The sequence below is a fragment of the Spermophilus citellus genome (genome assembly GCF_964194105.1).
Source record: "Spermophilus citellus genome assembly, chromosome: 4".
NCBI classification, from domain to species: Eukaryota; Metazoa; Chordata; class Mammalia; order Rodentia; family Sciuridae; genus Spermophilus; species Spermophilus citellus.
Window position 1 is genome coordinate 193122850 of NC_138185.1, and position 23344 is coordinate 193146193.

The following is a 23344-nucleotide window of genomic DNA, read 5'->3' on the forward strand; positions in this document are numbered from 1 at the left end:
CAAAAAGACACACCACACTAGTTTTATAAAATTATGCCACCTGACATGCTGTCTGTGGCCTCGCTGGCTCTGCTGGTTTGCTTGTCTCTTTGATATCTTATGTTTCTACTATTTTTTCCCAAACACTTGCAGTACTCAAAGTTAAAATTATCATACAAGATAAAAGTGAGGATACAGTCATTCTGTCTGAATTCTCTTCACATGTCACATTATTAGCACATGATGGCAGCAGCAAAAACAGAATTATGAATCATATTTTCTAGTGAGGAATTAAATATTCAAGACTGGAGTTCCCCCAGAAAACTCAGATATTTGGCTGCCACCCATCTGTACCAGTTATGAAAAAAGAAAGATGAAAATTCTCTAAGTCTGTGTGGTCCAGTGTCACCCCCAGAATCAGACCCAGGCTGATTTCCTGACCAGGGATGAAGTACTTACTGGGTGTCACAGTGAGTCTGGTTCCAGTTCCGAAGGTTAATTTCTCGCTTCCATAATTAGACGCACAGTGTGCTAAGCCATTGCAAAAACCATGGCTCCAAACTCCAAACTCTTCTGCAAGGCCCCCTCCCCCACCCATTTCTCATGAACCTGTTGTCTGCATTGTTTTCGCAACATCAAAGCCACCAGTGACCCTTTCCAACCATTTCCTGCTGGAACAACTGAGAGAAACTGGGATGAAAGACTGCCATTAAGAGAGGCTTGAAATGTGTTTCGATTTTGACTCTAAAGAAGAAATCTTTCTCTCTCTAGATGGTATCAGTGCATCCCTCAAGTCTAAACACAAGGATGAGTCTGGATACCACTGCCAGCTTCTCACCCATTCACGTCATCCCTTATTTTAGTTATCTGTGAAGTCACCTCTGGTCCTGCTCTAGCCTCTGTCCCTCCTTTCTCAGCTGAGAGTCATCTCTCCACCCTTTGCTCCTGAGAACTCTGCCCCTCGGGTCCGTGCAGATGATGGAGTGTGACAGAGGGGAGACCATCACTGCAAACATCTCTCTCTGTCTTCCTCCCCACAGGAATTTTCAGGCAGGGCAATTAAGATCTGTTCTGGCCTCGATGATTTATGAACCATTCCTTTGGTGGAGGAGAGGGGCTCTTTGCTATGTTCCAGATAAAGTTACATCTAGAAGCAGAGAGACTGAGTAGCAGACTTTTGACGGTTCTATCTGCAGTTTAAAGGGTTTGTTTCTATACAATGGTGACGGAAAATTTTCTTTGACTTACTTGGAATGACAGTCAAACTTGTCCCCGTCCCAAAATAGAACTGGCTACCGGTGTTCCACTGTGATAGGAAGCTCAACAAAAACCAGGTGGAAGAGTGAGCCTGAGCGTACACCTGGGGCCCCACCGACTGCCCTGCAGGCTGGCAGGCAGGTGGGCTGTCTCCTTCTCTGTGTGGGCGCAGGAGCAAGGGTATCAGCAGGAAGGAGCTCCAGGGCTTAGAGCAGCTGTGACCATGTGCAGCTGGAGGGACAGATTCCTCCAGAGAGGGGATTAAAAGGAAGGCTAATGTGTGTCTGCATTGCTCGCTGTCTAATTAAAGGTGTAGGCCCATTTGCTTTATGCTTGGGCATTTAAAAAATTCTTTTCCTTTTAAGACTTTATCTCTCTCCTGATGATCATATGACTCTGAAATGCATTTTAATCAGAGCTCTTTATGACATCTTTTGACTCTGGGAAGGCTTTTATTCCTTTATAAAAACTTCTGGAACAATTCCTTCTCTCTGGATGAACTCAGCCTGAGGCTCTGATCACCTTGCTGCTTCCTAGCCTGCCTCTTTTTCTGACAACCCCATTATGCAGTGTCCCTTGTCCATTCCCTCTATCCCAGCTCATCCCCCATGGGCAGGGAGAATATACCGGTAGACCACAGGTTGTTTTTTAAATTACCACTTTCAAGTCCCACGCTCTCTGTGTCACGTTTTAAGGTCTAAACCCACATTTGCCAATATGACCTTATTTTCTGATCAAAGTTAAGTCCTTTAGCTTTGTGTCCTCAACCACCCTGCCACCTGCACAGCCATTTGAGCTCCATGCATGTGACTATCAGCCCTGCCACACTCCGTAGGCAGCATCACGGGGAGACTTACTTGGAATGACTGATAAACTTGTCCCTTGCCCGAAAATCAACTTGCTGTAGGAAGTTGTGACACAGCCACACAACCCTTTACAATAACTGACAGGTGACCCTTAAAGAGTGTAGACCCCAGTATCTCTCACTGCCACTTCAAAAGGCATTTCAGGTGCTCACGTTCAGCATTACCTATGGGATCTGAGTCGGAGTCACAGGTAGGACAGATTCTGTTGGGATACAGGAAACTTTCTGGGGATATGTCCTTCTCCACCTTGGTGCCATTACAATTTCTGACAAGCTTCAAGTTTTAAAAAGCATCATCAGCTCCCTGTCTCCTCCTCCCTTCTCTATTATTCCCCCATCCATACAGCATCCCCATCTGCATTTCATTTCCATCTCCAGGCTCTGGCTTGGTGACACCAGGTCCTCAGGCACCATTGATCTGCCTTCTCTGAGACAGCATATGCTCACCGGCATGCCATGATTAAAAGACTGAAAATGCCAGGCTCTCAGAGGCTGAGATCTGGGCTCCCCACTCCTTATCACTGGTCAATATGTTGTTCTCATTTGTCTGGCTAATGAAGAGCTGACCTTTCTAAGTGGGTGCGTTTTGCTGAAATGACAACTGGCAGAGAGCTAACAACAAAGGCTGAGCTCTGAAGGCACTTTTGGCCTTTCGGACCCCGTTGGCATATTTCAGTCAATTGGATCCTGAGCTCAAATGTCAACCTCTCAGTGTTGGCGTTTATATGAATGGACTTGGAGAAGCTCAACAAAAAAAAAATGGGTAATATTGGCTCAACCTGTGCCCTGCTTGTTAGAACCAGATTTCACTTGGAGGCATCTTGCACATTTGAGACATTCTCACAACCCAGCATTCAGCTGAAGAGGAGCTCTGGCACATTCCAGCTCCACACCCACCCGGTGTGAATTTATGCTGCTGCTCAGAGGAGCAGCTAACGACAGGGATGTCAGATGCCTCCTCCACACACACACCAAACTGGGACTGTGCTATCGGCTGGAGCAACTATGCCTGCACAAGAGTAGCTACTACAGGAACACAGGAGCTGGCTCATCTCTTTGTCTGAAAGGACACCCTCCTTGGTGGAGATCCCATGAAAACAGCACCCTGCAGATACCCACCTCCCTGACTTAGCCTTATCCAGTGCAATGAAAGACATATTCTTGCTTTTTAACTTTCTCCCCTTCCGGTCTCTTATTCCTTTCACTTATCATTTCCAAGCACCCACACTTTCCACACTCCAGGCTCCTCTTAATCCATGTCCATCTGACTCCCTTAGGATCCCCACAAGAGCCAAAAGGCTGGAAATGGGAAGGGAGTGAAGTTATGTGGGGGGCACTATGAGTTTGGGCGTCTCCAGCTTGCTTGCCTTCGCTGTTAGTTATGAACTCTTTCCAAATATCAGCATCTCAGAGCTGTCATGAATCTCCCTGCAGGGGAGTTTCACAACGACTGACAGAAGGAACTTTATGAATCTTAAAAAACAGTCGCATTTCTCTCTCTTCCCAGTGGGGTGCAGCCGCAAACACACGAAAGCCAAATCTTTCTATCTGCTCTAATTATCAGCAAGGATACAAGTCACCACCAGGAGAAAGGTATTAAGCCTTGTATCTGAAACTCTTTGGAATTAATTGTAATCCTTTGCCTGTGGTTTCAGCGATAGGAACGGACTCAGTGGATGCTTATTTCTGTCCATCCTTTCTCTTTCTCTCTTTGGAGTTTGCATTTATAGAAGCAGTAGGAGACTTTCAGGGACCATAGAGGGATTTGAAATAAGACCTCAGATTCCCATTCAGTTTTCAGTTTTTCCCCTCATTGCTTTCATTTAAAATCCATTCTGAACTGAATACGACATACCTATTCAAACTCTGCTCTCAATTATCCCTCTTCACTGTGGATGCTGCTTACGGAAATGGCCTCAGCTGTGCCAAGAAGAACTTAAGATTGATATGAGGAAGAACTTTCTGATGGAGAATGATGCTAGAAAATAGAAGGGGTTACTCGGGGAAGTCAATTGGAAATGGTGGGCCCCTAGCAAAAAACCCAGAAAACCAAAAAACAACAACAACAAAAAAATACTTAGGACCTCACTTCCAGAGAAGGTTCTAAAAGCAGAGAAGATTCAAGTTTCCCAGGGTCAAGCTTAGCTTTACTCAGAGCAGTGGGAGAGAACTAGGTTCAGGGCTTGAAAGGGAATCTCTTCATGTTGAGACTGAAGAAGAGAAAGAACTTTGGATGACACTAGTTAACTTGAAGCAAGGTCTGGATTCTGGGCAACATACATTTCTTTTAAACCTGACACATCAGGGGTGATAATCCAGAATTTCCAGCATGCTTCTGTGTCCTATTACACTTACTTGAATGGACAGTCAAGATGGTCCCTTGTCCAAATGTCAGCTTTCCATAGCCAGCACCAGTGTTAGCACTGTAATGGAGGCCTTTACAAGAACCCCTAGAGGGACCCCTGGGCTCACACACATCTTTCTATTTTAATTCTGGGTAAAAAATAAATTCACCCAAAGGGGCCTGGCCTGTGAGGCTGAGTTTCTTCCTGCTGGAGGTCAGAGGACCACGTGTGGTCCTGGAACACTGACCTGCTGCACCCCGGGGGGCTGCCTCTCATCTCCCTCTTTCCTCTGCTTTCCACGGAGGCTTACTGATTTCTCATGTTCAGCATCTCTCTTTCTAAAGGTCTCATTTCCATTTTACAGCATCATTTTCAGGACAATTTCTCTGATCAGTTTTCAAGACATGTCCTTCCCTCCCCTCGAGGTGTCACACATTTCTGATGACAATGAATTGATTACAAGGAGACAGGAGAAGAGGGTTCAGCCTTTTGGAGGCTGACTAGCATTAGATGAGGTTAGACTCCAGCTTCACAAAACACTGTCTCCTGAGCGTCCCTTCATGCCCGAGCATAAGAAAGGAAGATGACGGGCATATTGAGCTGAGCCTCCACACCACAGGCTTTTGTCAGTTTTGAACCTGGTGAAATGTAAGTAGAGGCTCACAGAAGTTTATACCTGAGCCTTGTTATGGTGAAACACTGTCCCGGGGACTGTTCCAGGTTTTGGTCACCCAACAGTCTCAGCCGAGGTGTCTGACCTCACAGAGCAGCCTACTGGTTTAGCAAGGTCCCTTTGGAAGCTGGCTTATGCATGTTTACTTGGGGTTGCTGTAAATAATGTCCCTTGACCAAACAAAGTTCCCAGTGCTGAGAGTCATGACTGTAGGGGTCTGGGGGTCTCCTTGACTCTTTCTGATGGATGCTTCAAAAAATGAGCAAAATGCAGACAGTCTCATTATGTGATGTGAAGGCGATCAAATCCTATCCCTGAATGTGAAAAACAGATATTGAAGCTCTTTTATTGAATTAAAATTTTAAACTACTAAGCTATTTTGACTGAGTTTACACTAGCCTCCCTTAGTCATCTTTTCAAGCAGTTACTTATTAGCTAAAGGTCAAGGCATTAGCTCGCTTATTGTCATGAAAAGGGTAAGAGAGAAAGGTTAATACTTAGGTAAGAAGAGGTATGCATTGGCTTTAAGTCAGGGATTTAGACAGCCCTTCCCATCTCTTCAACATTTCCCAGTGTTCACTGTCTAAAGAGTCCCTTCTCTCCCACTTTAGCCTCCATAGGACATGAACAAAACCAAATGCCGGCCCTCAGCTGAAGCCCTCACACACCTGGGCACCAAAGTGTTGCTGTGCAATAATCTCTGTGTTCTGCTGATAGAAGAAAACAATTTAATCATGGGTTTCTTGAACTCCAGCCTTGCCTTGTAACCCCTGCACATACAGGGTCCACTGCATGGGAAATCTGGCGTACAATCACTGCTCAGGGTTCTGGAAGGATGCTTTCCTGGCACAGATATTTTCTTTGCATGGTTATCCTGTCAAACTCCTTGGCCTCTCTAACATTTTGAAGTGTAGGGGCTGTTACAGCTGTCAGGCCCCTAAGAGGCCAAGCATGAACCAGAGAGGTTCCTAGCCTCTCTCTGCATTCTGGAAAATCTGGTACTGCAGATTCCTGCCCTAGCACATTTCCAGAAAGACATCTAGGGGAAAAAAAAAAAAAAAAAACCTACTGTCTGGTCTCCATCCTTTCCTGCCCACCCCATGAAAAGCGACCAAGTCCTTGAGTCTCCCGAGATTCATATGAACAATATGAATCCCCTTGACGCTTTAATTTAATAAGACCTCAGAGACTGCTGAGTGCATGGGATTTAACGACATCATGTATTATTCATTGTATCCATCTTCGCAGAGGTGCTGACTTTGCCCCTCCTGAGCCAGGCACTTCTGCACGTGAGAACTTCATGACTAACCACCCTGTGTGTGTTTCAGGCAGGGCCTACCCCAGAATGTTCCAGGCTGTATGCCACAGGGATGCATGTACGCTTCCGGGCTGCATGTGCTGTGTCAGGGAATCACTTGCTCCTCCCCCACTTCCCTAGCCACTATTTTTAAGACTGAGCTGGGTTTCCCAATGTGTCCCTCCTGATGTGGCATCTTCTCTTGATCACAGAAAGCAGAGCTGAATAAATTAAACTGGTCTTTGCTCAGCATCCAGGGCACTTAGCTCATGTCAAAAGGAGCCTGGGGGCCTTCAAGCTTTTCCCATTTTCACTTCACCTGAATTTTATAATGAGCCAGACTTTCCCTGCATTAGTCTAAAAGCACCACTCTCAGAGACCCACCAGCAACATAGATTTTCAATAAGTGCCAATAGCAACCACTCCTTACTTTCATCTCTAACATTTTAAACTTTTTTTTTGGCACACACTCACATTCTTACCACGAGGGAAGGGTGAGTGGGTTTTTGAAAGAGAGAATGTGCTGCTCTATTCTCGACACCCTGGAGACAAGTTTCCTCCCTATTCTCAGGTGAATCACACAAAGTGGAGGCCGAATCAATAACTTGGTAACCAAGGAATAAGGAGGTTAAAGGCTCTGCCTGAGGGTACCAAACAATTTTGCCCACAGAGACCTCAGTTGCTGGATTGGGAGTGAGAAGAGTTCCTTTAAGAGAGAAGAGGGAAGGTAAAGGAAGAAATCTGCCTGCAGACTTTCCAGCATTAGTTAATGAAATTTCAGGTCCCATTATTTCAGGAGAGAGATTCAGGGGAGTTTTAGTATCTACATCTGAAGATTTATGTTTGGTCTACTGAATTTGCATAGTTACAGTACGTCAGTTTCCTCTATCTTTTTGGCGAATGCTTCCTGGCCTTAGCTGAATCCCTCAGGATCCTATGTTCAACTTTCCTCCCTGCACCAATGATTTCATTTAAGATGGATGATAGGAATGTTTTTGGCCGAAAGTAATTTAGTCTCTGTACAACGGAGTTCTAATCCTTCTGATGAGGTCCCTATTCCCCTGTACAACTTAGATTCGGAAGATAAGCTGGGATGTTTTGGAGGGGCAAGAAATTGAAATGAGAAGAATTGGAGTTTCCCCAGCCCCAGTCCCTCCACTTACTTGGATTCACGGTCAAGAGAGTTCCTTTTCCAAATGTCATTTTAAAGTTGCTACTTCCACTATTGTCACAGTCAGAGAAGGCTTTACAAAAACAGGAACAGGGGTTGCTCTTTGCAGAAGGGCGCTAAACTACAGGTTTTCAGGTTATTTGAGGATGTCCTGAAAGCAGCTTCTGCAGATGAGACCTGGGCTTCCAGAGGTCAATGGAGCCCTGATATCGCTATATCATCTATATTTATATCTATACATGATATATATGTACATATATACATATATAATATATATATATATATTTAAATTTAAAATTTAAATTTAACTTAAAAATTTCTTGCTGTTCTTTTAATGACTAAACTGCCACCTTCACTGGTAATCCATTTCTTTTTTTTTTCTTTCTTCATTGCCTTCCCCTGGCTGCTGCTCACATAGTTTCTACTTTATCGCACTTTGGGGGTCTCTGTTTCTCTGCTTTTTATTAAAATTGATCACATCAACTCACTGGATTCTGGTTTACTGGAAACTCACTATAGAAATGGGGAGAGCTAGGGAGATATGTTTAAAGGTGAGATTTGAGGGCTTTCCTGTCTTTCCTGGTCTGCTTCTCTATGATAGAGCAGGCAAAGTAAGCAGGCACCCCTCCAGGAGAGCTCCCCAGACACCATGGGACACTACTGAGAAAGGAGAGGCCGTGGCCAGCCATGGCAGCTTTGGCCTTCGTACTCACTTGGGTGGACGACCAGCCTGGTTCCCTGTCCAAACACTGGCTTCTGGACGCTATTTCCTGAGTAACACCACAGCACACAGCTTTACACAAACGGTGCCCCAGGCCCCCTGGAGGAAGGCACCTGATGGGCTCTCCTCACTATCTACCTGCAGTGGGGAATGGCCTGAAGCTCACTGACAGAGAAGTTTAGTGTAGTGTCACCTTGGGGTGCTTATTCTGTCTTTCACAAAGTCTCTTTTTACCAGTGGTAGACACGAACCAGATTTTTTTTTTTTCTCAGTTTCTTTGCTAGTCAAATATTTAACATCTTCATTTTCCCTTCACAGGATTTAAACCTTGTTTTCACCTTTCTTTCAGCCTTTAGAGCTCTTCCTAAAACAGTCGGATTAAAAGAATCTTTAAAGTCACAACATGCTAGGTCTCCTGAGGGAAGCTAAGCTGGTTCTTTCTGTGAAATTCCTGGTATGAATCCAAGGGCTCATCTTCTGAGATCCCATCCATCGGTTAAAACAGGAAAGGTTAAAAGGCCATGTAGAAGACTCCCGGGGAAGTCCTGCTCCCCAAGAACTTCTGGTCCCTGCACACTTACTTGGATGTATTTTTGTGTTCACCTCCTTCCCCAACCTGGGAATTGCCAGCACTTACAGGGAGCCATCTTCAAAATCAGTCCTAGGAGACACCTACCCACCACCCTTTAGTCTTGAAACAGACAAGCTTTCTTCCTTGGCTCAGGGACATTTGATTGAGGAACAGTTTCCAATTTTGCAATGTGAAGAGGATTAGGAGAAAATCTGTTTGCCTCTGTCCTCCTCCTTACTCCTCCAGGCTCCTCTTCAATAGTTTTAAACTATTTATAGAAACAGCCCCTTTAGGGTTAGAGAAATGTGGTAGGTTTCTAATCTCCTCATCTTTTTTCTTGCTATCTATTTACTGCAGTCATATATTTACAATCTAAATTTACATTTCATTTCCATTTGTAGGCGCCTCTAATGCACTTTTCTATTACTTCCAGAACACTGTATGTAATGATAAACTCTATTGAAATAAACCAAATCACAAGGAGTTTTTAGGGCTGGAGGCTGACATTTCTGTCTACTCCAGGCACGTCTGGAATGAGCATGTTATTATTATTTTTCCAGGCAAGACCAAGATAGGGGCAGTCTAGCCAACTGAGTGACTTGCAGGGTTGACACGCTATGTCTAAATAACTATCTATTGAGCATTGCTCTTTGGGATTAATTTGGATTTTCTTTTTAATCTAGTTCCCAAATGTCAGCTTCCCATCTTTTTAGCTCTTAGAATCTCTCTGACAGGGAAAGCTTAAGGTAAATCTCATGGATGTCTTTTTGAATCTCAACCAATATTTCATCTCTGAACACATCACGGATAAAGGAACTAAAAGTAGGATGAATATAACACCTTAGGGGAAGAATTTATAACAGTTCTTTGGGAAAGATGAGAATTATAAAAATGGAATTGCACATGCCTTTTCAGGTTACTGTTTCTAATATCTGGAGGACTAATATCTCTAAATAGCCACTTTGGAAACATAGCAGCTGACACCTCTGCTCCTTAGGCCCTAGTTAGCCACTGGACACAGAGTCTTGGGCATTCTTTCCTGTCTAATGCTGTTGTTGGTATAGGGGCTTTAGGAAGGTCTTTGAAGGTAGCATAATGCTTAATGAGGGCATTCTGATTCTAGCTTTCTTTCTTTTTTCTTTTTTTTTTCAGTGCTGGGGATTGAACTCAGGGGTGCTTTCCATCTGACCTACATCCCCAACCATTTTCATTTTATATTTTGAAGCTGGGTCTCCCCTAATTGGCTGTGAACTTGCCACCTTCCTGCCTCAGCCTCCTGAGTCTCTGGGATTACAGGGGTGCCCCACTGTGCCTGACTTGATTCTCGCTTTTCTAACATGGATGATCATTTGGCCACAAAAGTAGAAGATTTATTTTGAGGTACCCACAGGATAATTGGCATCTTTTCGGAATTATGAACAAAAGTTAAACTCTAAACAGTTGTTTGGAATGAGCTTCTGTTGTCATAGCAAATGCAGACTTTCTCATGAAACAAAATTTGAGCTACACTGAAGTTACTTGAAATTAAGTTTGTTTTAAGGATGGTGGAGCAGCACTCAAAATATCCCTTGGGCTTTGCAAGATGGAGAGAAATGTTGTTATTACATTTGGATTAGAGAATCCTTCTCTCAATCTTCCAAGCTTAGTTGCCATTTTTTTTTTCCACTGAGGAGCACAGAAATGAACGGATATCAAAAGGGGCTTCCCTGATGCACAGAGCTCAGCCCAGGCAGGGATGAGAATGTTCCATGAGGACCTAATTAGAAACACAGCAGTTAACAGCATCCTGGGGCAGGTTTTCTGAGGTTCACGATCTTTATAACTAATTTGAATATTTGCTTTCAATCTTAGCTTTTCCCTAAATAGCAGCTTGCCCTCAGTAGCAGTACCAGAAAAATCTTACATGGGTTTACCCAACTAGCTTGGCTCCAGGGTTTTGCATTATAGGGGTTATATAGTGCTTTTCTTATTTTTTAAAATTTATTATTATTTGGTGCGAAGGAGTAAACCCAGTGCCTCACACATGCTAGGCAAGCGCTTTGCCACTGAGCTATAGCCCCAGCCCTAGATACTGCTTTTCTTAACTGTGCCAACATGGATATCTTGGAAAGGCAAGGAGATAACAGAGGAGTGGGCTCTCAGCTGTTATATATATGGGAAGGCTACACCTCACAGGTTCCTTTTGGGTCAGGTTTTATACCCTTTGTATTTGCTATGTATCTGAGTCTAATCTGTGGTTTCCTTTCTCCCCTTCCTTTCTAAATGCTTTCTGCCCCTACACCCTAAAACTGCAATTCAGATTCCATTTGTTAGACACATACCTCCAACATTAACAGAAACAAATGTAACATTCCTAAATGCTTAAAGGTGTGGAAGACAGTCCTAAAGAGGCTTTGGTTTAGGGATTGCCTATATTCTTATTCCCACCAGAAAGACCCCTGGTGAAAAATGCTAATAATTGGGTGAATAACTCGGTCATCTTTCACTGAATTTCCAAGCGTGATGGCTTATGTTTAGAAACAAATAATCTTCACAGAAACATACCTGGGTTAACACTTACAGTTGTTCCTTTTCCAAATATCAGCTTATTGCCGGCCCCAGAATTACACAATGACACGAGGCTCTACAAAAACTCAGACACCCAAATTCCTCTTAACACTTAAATGTTTACTTGTTATTGAAGAACCCTCCTGATAAAGCCAGGTTTTTATAATAAGGTACTGGTGGTAGAATTCATGGACCACCAAAGACCTTCCTTGTTTCCTGCATTTATTGTCACTTTACTGGAAAACTGCCAAATTCCCCTGACAGCTGCTTGCCTTGGTAAAACAGAAGTGGGGTCTGCCTCTCCCCTTTTACAGAAGAGGAAAATAGAGTTTCAGAGAGTTAATAGGTTTTCAGGCCCGTGGAAAATTCCACCAGTTATAATAAAAATTAGGCTTAGCTCAATGCTATACTAGCACTATTATTCTCATCTATTAGCTAAAGCAGCAGGTGGGGACGAACAGCAGGGTCCTGCATGTAGTAGTAGGAACATATCAGCTGTTTGAATTGGAATCCATTAATGGGACTGCTGTGGTTGAGAGTTGGATTATAAAACAAAATGAAAAATTTGGAGATCAGGATTTCAGAGAGAAGTTTGAAAGTATTAGTTACCGAGACTTACATGGGTTTACTGTCAGTTCTGTTCCTTTTCCAAAGATGAGCTTTCCAGATCCTCCCTGAGCTACACACAGAGAGAGTGCTTTACAAATACTGCAACACCCTTCCACCAGGTGCCTGGAGATGGGGTTCCACATTCCCCAAGAAGAAGCACAAAGGCAGAAGGACAGATATGCTATTATACGATTGTATGGTTATTCCCCAAACGAGAGCGGAGCAATGGATGATTTTGATCAATCTTTCGCTTTACAGTTCATTAGATTGCTGTCTTATTAATTAGTTAAGTAATTAATTAATCTGGTTGATTGGTAGTTGCAATTAATTTAAAAGAGCTAATTCTTTGGAGTCAGGAAGACTTGAATTTGAAACCCAGGGCAAGTATTTTAATTTGCTGCACCTCAGTTTCCTCATCGGTTTAGTGGGGAGGAAGACAACAGCTTGATGATGTTGTGTTAGGAATATGTAAGTGGGGTGCAGTGGTGGTCCCATTGCTCAATCCCTGGCTTCATTATCTGAGGCACACTTCTCAAGGGATTATTTTCACAAGCACAAACCAACAAAACATCAGTGACTTCCCCACTAAAATAACACCCCCACTAATAAACAGTTAGCTCTGGAATCTGAATTAATGAATTAAATTTCAGGTCCTCTTTCTTACTTTATCAACTTGAAGAAGTTGCTCAATCTCTTTGTGCTTCTATAAAAGTATAAAGCATAAAAATATAAAAAAGTTCTTTTGAGGTTAATAATGGCACCTAAATCGCAGAGCTAGAATAAGGATTAAGTGTAGCAATGGGCAGAAGGCATGCTGAACATGGTGTGGTATATAATAAGCAATTAAATAGATCATCATTATAATTTTCCTCCCAAGAAGTCAAACACATGGTCAACATTCCTCTTTCACAATGACCTAAAAATCTAGAAGTCCCTCGGCACTTCTCTTTCTATAGTAGGACAGCATGACTTAGAGGGCACAGAAGAGCCACGAAGCAGTTTTACAGGGTGGTTAAGTCATTTGGGGGAGAGTTTAGAAAAAGCTGTATTTAGTTGCATGTGTACTCCCCCAGGGGATGAGGAGAGGGCTTATTTTAAGCCAGGTAGGACTTAAAATATTTGCAGAGATGGTGTTGGAAGACACATTCTACTCGTTAATGTAAAAAGGATCTCACAACACAATATAAAAGAGGGGTCAATGGTCTCCTCCACTTACCAACCTCCACTGTGAGCTGTGTTCCCTTCCCAAATGTCATCTGAGAGCTGGTGGTTTGTTGAACACTGTGCTGCGGGACTTTGCGAAAACCTGTGGTGTCAACTTCATAAGCTCATCTTTGTGGAGCCTTCCAAGCACTAGAGTTGTTCCCCAACCCAAGATGCAGAAGAAGGATAAGTGATGGTGAATTTCTTTTAGGGAGCTCAGGGCTTTGGGGCTGAGATGTTTGTCCAGAGTTAAGATTTTCACTACAACACCAGAAGGCAAGCCAATCTTATATACATATTCCATGTCTAGAGCAATCCCACGTCTGATGCAGTCTATCAGAACCTACACTCTCATTAGGAAAGAAATTGGCTCTGCAGAATTCATAGATAGTGTCTGATGGTCATAACCATGGCCTGAGATAGGGCCAGTGTTTTCCTTCAGGATTTTCCATCCCTGCCTCAGTCTGATGGTGGCTATGCCTTTTCCCTAATATCAAGTTCAAGTCCTGTTCTTAGGACGGCTAGTCATCCCCCTCCCCTAAATGTGGAGTGCTTTCATCTCCTTTTGGAACCCAGGGTTCAAATTTTGCATAAAGAATGTTTGAGATGCAGATAATGCTGCCATGTCAAGGACTATGATATTTTTTCCCCCTTGGGTCTGAATTGATCAGAAATGTCTTTGTTTTGCCCTGGACCTTGGTATCAGGCTCAGCTGTGTGACCCTGCCCAAGTTCACAACTCTCTGAGTTTCACTGTCCTCATTTGCAAAATTAAAAAAGGTGGGTTTAGGAGATCTTTCAGGATTTTCTGAGCTGAGAGTCTTTGGATTTGATTCTCTGGATCTAATTTACCCCAAAATGTTGTTCAAATTATTTTCCTTGGCCCAACTAATCTTCCTGCCCATTTCCTAAACAAAAGCCAGTCAAAGGAAAGTAGGTCTCTAGTTATTATATAGGGAAATGGAGTTTTCTCAAGTCTACCATCTGCCTTAGCATTTTATCTTTTTAGAAGTTAGAAGTCAGTATCTTAGAACCAAAACTGATAGGAGAAATGGTTTTTTTGTTTGTTTGTTTGTTTTCTTTAGGAACTTCCAGAAAACTCAAAAACCAAACCAAATAACTTTGATTTGAAGATAGTACTTACTAAGCTCCACTCGTACTTGAGTCCCAGCTCCAAATGTAAATTTTCTGGTTCCTTCCTTCCCACAGGAGCTGCTGCCTTTACATAAACTACAGACTGCAGACTTGTGCTTACCCACCTGAAAGGTGGTTTGATATTTACAGCCTTTTCCCATCGGATAAGAGAATACATTATCTGTCCAAGTGTTTCAGCCTTCTGGTTTTTGGGTATTAGATTCTGAGAGATTCTGCTATAGCCCCTCTGACTGGGGGTGCTCACCCAGGATTTTGAATAATTGAGCCCTTTTCCCAAGTTGAATGTCTCATTGCTCTTCACACAGTGCTGGGCCCTTTTCTAAAGGTTCCTCTTAACTCTGGACTGAGGCTTTCTCTTCTCAGGCCCTAGTCCAGTCTCTAGGGTGATTAGGTGAACGAGGAGGCCAGCTTCATGAGCAGTCATTTGGGGTTGCTTCTTTCCCATAAATGTAACCTAGGACTCAGGCTGTGACGAGGGCAGGACCAATCATGCCAGTATGGTTTAAAGTTCTCTGGCTTCACAGGGAGCTGAGGGTCCATTTCCAAAAAACCTAGCAGGCCATTTCTTCTTGTCTATGCTGTTGTATGGACACTGGTTGTTTATCCCTGTTTCTGACCAGCGTGAAGAAGGAGACCCCGGTGGGCCATCAAAAACATGAGGGGTGCCAGGCATCCCTCTTCATTACTGAAAAGATAAAAAAAGTACCATTTTTCCTGTGTTGACTGCCAGGAGCTTAATTTCAGGAACGTGATTTTTAAAGTGCTTTCTCCTATACTTTACAGATCAGCTTACAAAAACTTTCAGTTGAGGAGATAAACCTGCTCTGCAAAATAAAGAGGTACAGGCTAAAGCTCATCATAAAAAGAAATTTTTGATTATGTGGTGTTTTAGGTTATCCATGCTGTGTGCACATTTTTTTTTCAGAAGCTAAGCTACTTACTCAGGGCCACTGTTAACTGTGCCCTAGTCTCAAAACAAAATCTGTTGTTGTTTATCTACATTTTTTGGCCCCCCTGACAAAATCCTTGTATCCCTTAGGACAAGGACAGTGTCTTCTCAGAAATTGGTTCAGAGGATCCTTGGGAAAAAGCCATAGGCTCTTAACAAATATTTGTCAAATTGAATTGTATTAAACATTCATATTTTGCTCTTATTCCTTAAGGAACATGTGAATCTCTGAAAATCTTCAGATGGAAAAAAGTAATTCCACCAGATAACACTTGCTGAGTTCCACGATTCCTCTAGCCTGGGCTCCAAATGTCAGTTGTCTATTAACTCCATCCCCACAGGAGTGAGCACCTTTACAAAAACCACTGGTGTCAGTGTGGTTCAAAGGCAGGTGGCATCAGCTCTGCTCTTTCCTCACTAGAGAGAGAGGAGAGAGAGAGACCCCTCTGTTCCCATAGGTGTCTCTTCCCTGGGAAGGGGCTGTCCTCCTTCCTTCCTTCAGAGTAGAGATAGGAGAGAACAGAATGGATTTCAGGGTTGGAGATGATAAATAAGATATCAAAATGTTATCACACACTCTGCAGAGTTTGTTTTTTTTTTTTTTTTGGTAAAATTGATGATTTTTCCAAAGGCTGTTTTCAGCACTTGATCTCACCCAGATGCAATAATAACTGGATTCCAAGTTGGCATCTGGGCCTGGCCCTCCAGGCTCTGATGAGTCACACATATTGAACCCAGAAACAATGCTACCCTCCAATGAAGAGGCATATTTTCCCTTTTCTCTCACTGGGCAATGTGGAGTTCAAACAACATGCACGGGAAGATATAAACTAATAACTCTCAGGTCAGCTTTGTCATTTTATATATTAGCATGCTAGAGGATACGACTTGGAAGGGAACTGCTTCTCTCATTTCAAAGATAAAGATGCTGAAGCCCTGGGAAGTAAATTTGCTCAAGGTCATGTAGATAGGTAGAGGCAGAGCTGGGGCAAGAATTCAGGACACTGGATTCCTAGACCTGCCTTCTGCTGTTTCTTTTATGTGCCTCAGGAGAAAAAAGGATCTTCCCCAAGTGGTCTCTGTCCCTAGGGGCATGATGGGATGAACTAGGGTGTGATTTTCCTTGTTAAATAGTAGATAAGTCATTCAAAAGAGGATGTGGCACATAGTTATGATTTTAGAGTAAGATAGAACTTTCTCATTCATTTTAAAAAATTTCATTTCTGAGGCTGCAGGCAACAGCAATTGATAGCAAGGGAAATGGCCCATGAGAACCCAGGGAAGCCAAGGAAAAGATAGAGATTGAAAAATTTTCTCTCTACCAAAAGGATAATCCAACAGAGAGTTGGCTCTGATTATTCTCTCTGCAGGCATCATTACAGGGACTGACATCAAGAGCAGGGATGGTGCATACAAAACGGAGTGGTGCTGCCTCTTGTTCCCATTCTCACAGTGGACTAAGAGACACATTGCTTTTCCTCAGAATCCTTACCAGTGTGCTCCAGAGAGATGCTACCAATTGTCACTTCTTGTAATTGAGATATAACCTATTTGCCTTCCCTGCCCAGGAGAAAAACTGGAGAAAAGACTCGATAGAATTGAGAAATAGGGTTGACAGGATCCAGGCTAGGTCTACACAGCCCCATAATAAAAAGTATCACTGACCTTTTGGTGGGCCCACACTGTTCTTCCCACCGGCTGCTCCAGAGGTAGCAGCAGTAACACCTTGGAGGGTTCCTTCCTCCTCACAGGTCTTCAAATGATGGCTCTGTAGAGGTCACTGGTCACAATACCATGGTAGTGTTCTTCACGCTCCTTCTTGTCCAGATGTAGCAAGATGTTTCCCTGAATTGGAGGCCCTGAAAATCCCTGTGCTGCCCTGGCCTGGGCAGTGGAAGATATCTGCTGGCCCTGGTCCTTCCCTGGTGTGCTTCCCACCAAGGTGAAGAGGACCATTTCTGCCCCCAGGATCTTGGAACAGACTGTGGAGCAGGAAGATGGGGTGTAGAAATTTCTCTGGACGATTCACCCCCTTATCACACATTTTTCAATTGTTTCTAAGCTTTTCCTTTTTAATCATGTTTCTGTTCTTTCACAAGGGATCCATTCATCTATATTCATCCAAATAAATTTCCCCATGTCATCAAATGTTGCTTGGGGCTTTTTGTAGATGAAAACATCCATCCATCTATCCTCTTAGGGTGTGATCTCATATCCTTGAAGACAATTCTCTTTGGGTGTCTGGTGGGGAACGGACCCTTTGGGCCAACAGAGAAGCAGCTGCCAGTCTCAGGGCTGAATGGGGAATGGAGAAAAGAGGAGCATTTTTTATTTAAGTTGTGAACAAAGAATGTTTTCCTTCCCTGACCTACTTTCTGTTAACCTCCAGCATGACCTGTGAGGGACATGGGATGATCAGAGCAGCAGAGGGCGCTGCAAGGTAAGAAACGAAGGGGCCTACCCCAAAGGACACTGGGAGAAAGGAAAGTGCCGTTTTTGAGCGACAAGAGTGATCAAGACCCAGACTATGGGACACATCTTTTGGCCCCACCAGTTCAGAGCCCCTCTTAAGTGGTGATTTGGGGCTAAGACAAGGCAGTCTTGCTTCAAATGGGACATGGTGCCTGCAGGATACCTGTATTTCAGGTTGCAGATATCAATATGATTAAGGGAGAAGGGGTGGAGATATTGAAGGGCACTAAGTAAAAGTGGTTACCTTATCTTGAGGATCTCTCCATCCTTGCATTTTGGGGTCACTCAGTCATACCAAAGTTGCAACTTTTGGAAGACCTAAAAACAATAGGCTTGAAGGCCCATTTCTTATGCTCTTAATGCTCTCTGGGATTTGGGAAGAGCACCGGGTCTGGGGAGCACAGTACTCCATGATAATGTGCTTATGTATTGACAACAAATTGAAGATGCAAAGTCTCTCTCTCTTTTTCTTTACCACTGATTGGTATAGCACGTCTTTTGCCAAATTTTACAACTTTATATTTTAGATTTATTCAGTAGCTTTTCTGTGAGTAGCTTTGATGAGAAGAATGCTCAGAAACTATATCTATCTGTCTAATAAAATGACAATAGCATCAGCAATACCTAAGATTCAAAATAATTTATTTTCTGGGTGCATTGCATGTGTTCTTTCATTTTATTTCCCAATAGTCCAGGGTAAAAGCTATTGTTATCTCCATTTTATAGGGGGTTAGGTCATGTTGAAGGTCACAAAGCAAGTAGATGTTGGATGTGATATGAACCAGGTTGGTTCCAGAAGCCCCCTTGGCCACGATGCAGTGTGACCTTCCTAAAAGTGCCCTTACTGAAGGAACACCTTTCAAAAAATGTTGGAAGGACACCAGGGCAGGGAAATCTCGATTATGCTACCCCAAGCAAGGCTCAGTGTCTGAAACTTCATATGAAGCATTAGGGGACAGGATGTGCCCCTCTGTATGTGAAGGCCCATGAAGCCCATGTCTCTGTTGTTGGATGTGGTCAGATGTAACTGAGTTGGGCAGTTAGAAGAGGAGTAACAGTTCCACTTGAAAACTGTTTCCTTCCAGAGCCTGGAAGACTGTGGATAGGGACTGAGCAGAGTCCTTGGGCTTGGGAGATGGAAGTTCTGAAACAGACTTCTGCCTGCAGTGACTGAGTTCTGTGTAAGGGACCCTGCCACAAGCAGCCTCTGCTCAGGTGAACCTTCCTCTTCCACATCCAGGGGCCCCTTGGATGGTCCTTTGGCTCATTTGCTATTTACTTTGGAATTCTCCATGCATAAGGTTACTAGATAAAATACAGGATTTCCAGTGAAACTTGAATTCCAGATAAACAATTAATATTCTTTTAGCATAACTGTGTCCCAAATACAGTACATTCTAAATTTTACTAAAATTTTTGTTGTTTATTTGAAGTTCACATTTAACTGGGTGCCCTGTATTTTATTTGCTAAATCTGGCAACATTATCTGTGCTTATGGTGAGTTTCTAAGTGGATAAAGTTGTATTCCTTTATTGCAAAAATATTTATTGACTGTCTATTGTGTGGCAGACACAAGCCTGGGGGCTGAGGCTATCTACATGTCAGTGAAAACCTAAACAAGGTCTTTATCTTTATGAAGCTTATATTATGGTGTGAATATAATGGGAAGGAAATAATAAATATATAAATATTTGATTATTTTGGATGTGTGGGAAAATATGAACAGAGATGTAATTGAGGGTGATGATGGCGGGGCAGGCAGCTAATTTACTTGAGCAACTGGTGGAGCCTCTTTGAGCTGATATTTGAGAAAAATTGGGACCAGAGATTTATTTAGCTAGAGAGGTGAACCCGAAGAGGACCAGAAGGAAGTCCACCACGGCTGAAGGGGAGTGAGAGCAAGGAGCAGCTGTGGGCAAGGCTGGAGAGCAGCCAGGGGCTAGATCTTTGCAGGTTGTAGAGGTCCAGGAAAAGAAGGTCAGCTGGCGTCATGGGTTTGCAATTTATAAAGACTCAGAGAATGGATTACCCAGGGACAAGAGCAGAAATAAGGGAACCAGTTAGGGAGTTGTTATTCACAGTCCCCATAAGAGATGATGATGGTTGCAGGAGGTGGTGGCTGTGGAGATGGGAGAAGCAGATTGCCTGGAGAGATATTTTTATGGTAGGACTGCAAAGTCTTACTGATGAGTTGACTATAGGGGAAAAAGGGAGACAAAGGAACTCTTACAGAGACTCCTAGGAATACTCCTAGGTTTTGGGGAGTGAGGATTTTCTTTTCTAGAGCAGTGCTTTCCAAATGTTGAGCCATAATTTGTGTGGCATATGGCCACAAGGGGCAAGCTCAGGGGCTCAAGCCACTCCAGGCCCATATCCACTATGAGCTTGTAACCTGCTTATGACAGGTCCCCCACCAGGAAGCTCTGCTGTGGGGAGAATTTTCCAGCTGGAGCCAAGTGTGAGCTGCCAAGGGCTCTCAGGATCAGGGCACTACTCCAGGCTCCCCAGTCAAAGCTTTCCAAGGCTAGGACAGATGTTAGAAACAATCTTGTCCAATCCTCTTTTCTCCCTCTTTACACAAGGTAATCAGGGAATTATTTATTTATTCAATTTCCTGAGTATTACAAAGGCACTCATTCATTTGCTTCATTTATTGAGTTCTACAAAGTGTTCACTGCTGTGCCAGGTACTGTGAGATGAGCTGCTCAAAGTGTGATTTGTGGACTGATGTACCAGTCTGTGACCAGAAGATGCAGAAATGGAGTATAAATTACTTTTATAGCAATGGAATATCCAAGCATGTGATCACTGAATTCACAGTTTCTCTCTTTCCTCTTTCTCCTTCCTCCCTCCCTCTTTTTCTCTTCCTTTCTCTCTCTCTCCTTTTCCCTTCAAATCGTAAAGTAACTCATTTTTGTTGTCAAAAATTGGTTCAGGTTGGAGGGGGACCTACATCATCAACTGCCAGTCCCCCTGGTGGGGGCATCTGCCTCAGAGCTACAGAATCATTGAGTCATGTGACCTCAGGGCTGCCTGCTTCCCAGCCCCTTCCTGCCAAAAACCTTAAGATGGTCTTAGAGATTTCAGGAACCCTGTTTTACTCTACATGTTCTGCCCTGACATGAAAAAAAGATGATTCTTATTGTGGGCTTTAGCCTTTTGTTTTTCTGTAAGTGGCTTCATTTTTTGGAGCTCGTCTTGTTCTGCCTCCCATTTCTCCTTCTCTGACTTGCAAAGGCTTGGTCTGTTTCTCTTGGAAACTTGGTTTTGCAGTCATTCTCTGCCTCTGCCCTTCATTTGTGTCTTTCTCTTGTCTCTCCCCATTGGGTTCCTCTGAGCTGGGGGTTTTGAGTGGACTTGGTGGTGGGGAGTACAGAATTCACTATTTTTCTCATTTCTTCTCTTTTCAGACAAAGGCATGCTGTGTAATCAGGTGACCCAGAATTCTGAAGACCAGACGGTGTTAAGTGGCAGGGAGCTAATGTTGCTCTGCACTTATGATGTTAGCTTCTCAGATCCAGATTTGTACTGGTACCGAAAAAGGCCAGAGGGGTCCTTTCAGTTTATCCTTTATAAGGATAACACCAGATCTAAATATGCAGATTTTGCTCAAGGCCGATTTTTTGTGAAGCACAATCCGACCCAGAAAACTTTCCACCTGGTGGTGTCCCGAGTGAGGCTAGAAGACAGTGCCACTTACTATTGTGCTGTGAATCCCACGGTGATGCAGGTGCCCAGGAAGTCTGCACACAAACCTCTGGGGAACAGCTCTGCAGAGCTACCTCTTGGGGGGGGGGGCACGACCTAGAGCTAGCATCCTTCTCCTGGTCATTTTGTGTTCCAGCCTTGTCTTTAGAGGTGTCCTAAAGTGACTACTGACCAGTTAAAAAACCTGATCACGTCCACAGAAACACCCTGGCCTGTGAGGAACAGAGGTTCTTCCACTTCTTTTCAGTGGGCTTTTGTCATCTGAGTGACTTGTGTTGGCAAGGGAGAGCTGCAGGCTTGAGGGAGCATTATCTTTGGGTCCCCAAGTCTGTGCTGTGTTTGCTGTGAGGAGGATCAGAAAGGCACAGGTGAAGAGTCAGTCTAAGGAGAGGTCATCAGCAGTACTTTATTTTAACCTCCATCATTAGATTTATTATTACGAATTGGTCTGTTTTCACTTTAAGAATCAAATTGGACCAAAAATTCATTTACTTTAAAACCTTTTTCTTGATTTCCCTTCTTTCTGCATCTTGTTATGTCTAGTCACCTTATTTCTCCTTGATATTTTCTGATACCTCCATTTTACTTACCATATTTGGAGAACATGTTTTTTCTTTCATAAAGATCATCAGATTCTCCTACACAGTTATCTCCAAATCCAAGAATTCCAGTTTCCAAGGCCTTGAGTTTGGAGCTCAGTGCTGTGCCCATGAGAGATCATGTTCTCCAGGGAAAAATGAGTTGTTGGTGTTGAAATAGATATATCCTCAGTCCCTGGGGCTCAGTCCCTCCTCCCTCTACTTCTATTGGCTTCTCTGTCATAAAAGAACTGTTGGAGTTAGTAGAGATAATCCTAGACATAGAAGAGACCTCAGACATTGTTCTACAGGAAATACACTAAGTCTAGAGAGGTGGGGGACAATTATTCCCAGTGCCTTATAGCTGGTTACTAACAGGCAGGGATGCTGTGGTGCCTGTCTAGGGCTGTCTCCTGCGGTGCACCCCAGGAGGCTTTAGCAATGGGCAGTTTGGGCAGCAGTTTATCTGGCTCTTAGAAGATAGTGGGCAGAGAGTAACCACTATATGGAACAATGGAAAGAGCATGGGGTGAGGGAGCCACAGGCCTTGGGCAAGTAGTTCATCTCCTGGGGCTTCTTTTCTGCTGCCTACTGAGTGCATCACTCCACCAGCATACATAGTGGCCCCAGATCTGAAGGAAAACAAATGTTCCTTGGCTCTTTCCTTAAATCTCTTCTTTTTTCTTTATGATACTGGGATTGAACTTAGTGGCACTTTACCACTGAGCTATATTCCCCAGTCTTTTTTATTTCTTTTTAATTTTGAGACAGGATCTTGCTAAGTTGCTAAGGCTAGCCTCAAACTTGTGATCCTCCTGTCTCAGTCTCTGAAGTTGCTGGGATTACAGGCATGCACCATAATGCCTGACCTTAAATCTTTACTTGAGGCTCCTTCAAGAGGAAAAAATTCCATGGTCCTGTGATGTACTATTTTTTATTTTTAAAATTTTTTTTATTTTTATTTTTTCTGGTGCATAGGCTAAAGGATGGAGACTATAGGACTGTCCTAAAGTGCAGTGTAACTGATATTCAGAATGATTTCTTTCTCATTTTGGGATACAATGTGCAGAAATTTTGGACTAACAGTCTTGAAGTCTTGGTTGTGCTCCCAGGTGTATCCCTGCCTCACTGAATGACTTCTTTGAGGGGACATTTTTTTCATCTGTAAAATGAGGATACATTTTTCATTCCTAGCAACTTCAGAGAAATAATCTCATGTTATACAAGGTAACAAGAGTGAATGCT

The 23344-nt window shown here is 43.3% G+C and overlaps 1 gene segment (V, D, J or C); it reads right to left on the minus strand.

Annotated features, from left to right (window-relative positions):
- LOC308648070 (T-cell receptor alpha chain constant-like) overlaps positions 1-17102 on the minus strand; it is a 74520-nt gene extending 57418 nt beyond the window's left edge. The window contains exon 1 of the C gene segment in view: positions 17007-17102.
- Between the last annotated feature and the right edge of the window lie 6242 nt (positions 17103-23344).